This window comes from Aptenodytes patagonicus, chromosome 1 (assembly GCF_965638725.1).
Source record: "Aptenodytes patagonicus chromosome 1, bAptPat1.pri.cur, whole genome shotgun sequence".
NCBI lineage: Eukaryota > Metazoa > Chordata > Aves > Sphenisciformes > Spheniscidae > Aptenodytes > Aptenodytes patagonicus.
In genome coordinates, this window is record NC_134949.1 from 207028385 (window position 1) to 207034064 (window position 5680).

A 5680-nucleotide genomic window follows, 5' to 3' on the forward strand; every position below is an offset into this window, starting at 1 on the left:
TTAGGAACATAGGGGAGATAAAGACCCAAACAATCCTGAAGAGGAAGATACGAGCACTGATTCTATCTGGAATCAAACCAAACAATGTCTCAAGGATGAAAATGCACAGAAGATCATTATCAGCAAGTCTTCTGCTTCCCTGGAATGAAAAGACGGGACTCACAGTCTTACCATGGAGGTTCTTTGTGAAGGTTTGTGAAACTAACTACAGTCCACGAATAAAAAAGACTGATTGTGGCAGGAAGAAGAGAAAAGAAAAAATAAAGGTCCTAGCTGAGAAGTTACTGCCTTGCCTGCCAAAACATAAGAGAACGCAAAAGAGAAGATTGGCTTAACCAAAGAAGACAGAGGTACATAATTTGGCTGTAACTATGTCAACGTGTGTAGGACATTCATAACAAGCGTAAAGGTTTCTAAAAAGCAATAGAAATTATATTACATAAGAAATATAAAAGAAAAGTATGCATTCAAGAGCACAGCTGTGAGGAAGTATTTCAAGACACTGTTTCAATGTTTACATCTACTCTTTCAACAAGGGTAGGAATAATAATAATTTTAATTAAAGCTACACTTTGTGGGGGGAGGGGGGAGGTTGTCAATAAAATGAATGAGCTACAACATTACAGAAATGCTCTTTTCACCTAGACTTACTGCCTCCAACAGTAAGATATACATAAATCCAGGCCCTCTGGACATGGAAAAAAAAATTCTACAGGGCATATTTTGCATATCAGCATAATTTGATGGTCTGTGATTTCTCAAGAAAACAGAAATGTGAGAAACATGTTGACAGTTCAGTCTAATTCCAGAATTCTTTTGACTGTGCCGTAGTTGCTACTTGTGAGTACTGCACATAAAAATAACTTTCCTCGACCTAAAGAAAAAAGGAATTTTTTTTTTTTGCTATGAGGTGAAACCCCTCTGCATCACCAAGCAATATGGACCTAAATTCTACTTTATATGCTGCTCTCCATGACAGGATATTTGTGAGCGTGTGTTCAAGAGACAGATACGGGTTTAATAAAGCCTACATGACTTGAGGATCATTGGAAAAGATCTCTCCTATGATAACAACAGCATACAATGTGTTAAGGAACAAATAATGTTGCAGCCCTCTGTGTGATAGCTACAATAAGACAAGGTCATCCTACGGACTATAGCAGCTACTCTGAGCACAACAGCAGCATCTTTGTAACGCACGTGATTCTCTGTCCTAACCCAGGATTACATGGCGACTTTCCTGCGCAGGGCTTCAGACCAGAACAACTCTGAAAAATTATACAAAGGCAGCTGGACTTCAGAAATAATGAATGAAAAATAAAAGTCTTTTCCAATATCATCAGGTAGAAGAAAATGCACACAAGCTATTGAGGATATATAACCATCGGGGGAAAAGGCAACAAAACTGGGTTTTATAAACTCCTTTGCAGATGGAACTTGATTATTATTCTTGTTTTAAATTTCCTGACCATTAAAAAAACATTTTCTGCTTTCAAACTACACGTCAAGCACACAACTGAGCTGACAAGACACCTCGTGCAATAGCATTTCTTTGTTTTTAATCACTAATTGTCTTTTTTATCCTTGATGGATAAATTTTATAAATCCTAAATTTAAGATGCTAATCAGCCATGCCCTGCTCACTTCACAATGCCAAACTGTTCAGCAGCGAACTCTAGGGCAAGCCAGTCCAGCTTCTTGACAAAAAGAGATGAGGTTATACTACTGGTACTTATTTAGGGGCCAGATGGCAAAAACATTTTGTAGTGTTCTGGTAAGGTGAAAGAGAACACCAAGGCAGGACAGAATTGACCTGTGAGCAACCCATGGAGAGCTCTAACAGTTTAAGAACAGAGGTAAAAGTCTGGAAAACAGAAGTCTTATGGTTTCCATTCTCAGAAGTCTTATGGTTTCCATTCTCAGATCAGTAAATGATATGCCGTGTGGAAAAAAATATTGAGGATGACTTTGTTGGTTATTTCTTCCCCCAGATCCCCTACCTCCAAATACAGCTGCCTACACATACACAGCTACATGAGCAGGGGCTGAGTTTCCAAGATTTCATCAAAATTTCAAAGAATCCAGAACCTCACATTTCTGCAAAACACACTGCATTTGTAAGGAGCCTGGCCATATCCCCGTCTCCATGTTTGCTAATGATGTACCTCACAGGGACGTTGTGAGAATTCATTAGCTGGGACAGGAGTTCACACAAAAAGGTATTCGGCATGGCTCACAGCCCATCTATTTCTACTCCTATAATCATGGGTAACAGAGCTGGACCTTACATTCGCTTCTTTACTTGATACAAATGTATGCAAAGCAGAGCATAAGCTAAGAATACGATGCAAGGGACCCTGAAAGACATGCTGCAGATGCATCTTCTCTTACCTCCTGCCATATTCTGTCTCCAAAGAAATTTAGGGACTGCCTTGGAAGCAGACACTTCAACTCCCTCCTATTTGTGTGTTTATTAAACACACATTTCTCTTTTTCCAGGGGGACAATAGCAATGCTTGACTTTTTACACCAGAGAGTCCCATCTCCAGCCTCCACGTTACACCCAGTCATTTATGAAAGGCGTCTTTTTTTCCTTCCAGTTGGCAGGCAGTTTAAGTTCTGCACTGATTGGTGACAATTTAAGACAATTTTCCTCTGATTTTTCTCTTTCCACTCTCTGCACTGCCCAGCTCTGCTAGGTTTCATCCACCCCACTTAAGTTTGGGAGCACTGCCTGACACGTTACCAGATGCAGCTCAAAACCAGCCCATAAAATAATATTGTTCTGGATCTCCATCAGCTTTTTGCCCATGTTGCTTGCCCAGACAGATGTGCTTCAGGTGAAATGCTAATGCAATTCTTGCTAAAAAGATATCCCCCTGCTTTTTTCCAATTTAGCAAAAAGACATAGAAAATATTGATGGATTTGGTCTTCCTGGAATTTTCTCACACCCTTTCTAGGAATAAGAAAGGACATCTTTTTGCAATCCCATTATTACACATGTGCGTGTGTTATAAGAAAATGCTCTGAAGGGACATCAAGCAAATAATACCAATTTTCAAAATTCTATAGCAATGTATTTATACAAATTACAGAATTCTGTATGTATTTACACACCATTACAGAATATCAAGTAAATAACACCAATTGTTCTTTTGTTTTTCCCTCAGATTTTTCTTCAAGTGAATTTTAGTGCTCAGGAAAGGTGCCAGGTGGACAGCACTAGAAAATGAAGACTTCTGTTTGTCCACAGCACAGGATGAGCGGCACTGCAAGCCTCCCCGCTTTGCCATGTCAGCTCTCTCCAGCCCTGTTTTAGCAGGATCACGTAAGGAGCGGGAGGGCATCCATACCCCTTCACACCTTGGCAAAGGAGCTAAGCAGCACCCAGGTGATGATGGTTTTGCCCATCCCCCACCAGAAAACAAACAGAAATAACTCATTTTACACAAGTGACTGAACAGAATCTGTTGTTCGCTACCTGAAACAGGCTGAATTTGACCCAGTGAACCTGCAGGGAGTGGCAAACCGCCAGCTCCTGGACCATCCAGCCTCACAATAATGCCTATGTTAAATTACATGTTTCTATATTTACATAAAGTCAGTATTTACACACCATTATGGGTTATTCGAGTAAATTGGTTACAGTTTATTTATATGGACTGCCATAAACTCATAACATTTTTCTTGGGTTTAATCCTTTCTTTAGAAAAATACAAAAAAATAAATTAAATAAAACATGTTAACTAGTAGTAATGATTTGCCTATGACTAAAAATCCAAGTGGATTTAACATTAAGACTCAAACCGTGGCCTAGTATTGCGGCCTCAACTCATAGTATTTTTAACCTTTGTGATTAATTTCCTGGCGTATGTCAGATTTACTAAAAAAGCAGAGAGTTGTAACCTTCCTTCCTCGCAGTAGGATTGATCTGGCTGACACTGAGCAATGAACCCTAGTCCTCCCCAGAAGCTCACTTCCTCGTCCTACGGTCCAGCACGGCTTTGCACCGCCTGGATTCAGTGATTCAGCACCCGGCTAACCCGCAGCAGCCAAACTGCCTGCAGGTCTCAGCAGCCCTGAAGGGTTGAAAATAAACGCATGGGCTGCAGTCGAAGGCTGTAAATTCCCAGGCAATAACAGTCCCTCGACAAGTATGTCTAACTGTATCCTACAAATCAACTAACATAATTTACATATCTTTATCATTCAAGAACAATTATAATAAAATGCCACATTTTATTTAAGATTACTGATCTTGCCGGTTGTGACATGGCCCCTCCTACCTGCTTGAGTACAGAAAGGTCACGTTCGTTCAGGACACCAAGTCAGAGGTTACTCCAGAACAGAATTACATTTCAAATAATATATATCACATGGACAAGAGTGCCTTAGAGCAAAAACTACTTAATTACGAATAGGCTACAAACTTATGTATAGCTCCTCCAAAGTACGTCTCCGCTCAGCCTCCGTGCCTCTACAGACAGCCAGGGGTGTCAGGACCAGCCATGCTCCCGACAGATCCAATGGCAAAGGTTACACTCAACTTAATGGCACCGGGTTCAAATCCTAAGGGATACAACAACTACAAAATGCATTTGTCATATGGACCTTATGTGATTTTTCTCTCTTTTTTTTTCCTTCAGGGTACTGGGGAGAAAATGCCTCTTCCTAAGGGTTAATTCCCAAGTGGTAACTGCTAATCAACGTGTTTGTGTGCTTAACATAAAATGCTACAATTCCTTAAATATTACATACTGTCAGCTCACTCACAGTTCATGAATATTTGAACATATTTTAAGAAAAAAAAAACCAAGTCTAATACTGTCCCCCTCATTGTCATTATTGACAGAGATTTATTAGTTTCATTTTGCAAGTTTTACTTTAGGAAGGGTGCTAATATCATGTATTATGACAGTTCACACTGAAAGCAATTTTCCATAAAAGATGTTACAATGACCCCTATGGAACTTGTATAATTTCATAGTAGATAGTCAAGTGCACAAATAAACATGTTTACAAGAGTTATCCTGTTAGCCTGGTTCTTGCCCTCTGAAACCATTATGTGCTATTTGTGGAATCTTAAAATTAGTACAATTGTTGATATCACTTACGTTGTTTCTGGCATTCTGCTTTAAGAAAAAAAAAAAAAGCATATTTATCATTTAGCTTTGGTATAATCTGCAATAGGTTTTAACAACTAGAATATATTCCAACCCCTATATTTTCCACAGCTGTGAAGTTTACAACGATGTAAGAAGTCACTTTATCAGAGAGGAAATATTACAAACACAGAAAAAAAGTTGAAGACCCAGTTTTCTCTTTAATCCTCTGGGGGTAAGCTATGAAACAAGCAGTCGGAAGAGTGAGGACTCAGTGTCATGAGTGGTGTGCATACTTGTACAATAATACGGGCACAAAAGAGATTGTCGCCTTTAGTACATGAGGGTCACTAGAATTTATTATTATTATTACTTTTTTATTGTGTTTTTTTTTATCCATGCACCTTTATATTTACTTGCATGAATTTACCACAGGTTCATAGTGGCCTTTGCCATTTTAATGCTTACAGAGCCTAAAGCTTCCAAAATGCCTATCTGGCCTGTACATATTTCATTAAAAATAAACTCTATATAATAAATAAATATATAAAATAAATAAAATGTTGCCTTTGGAATT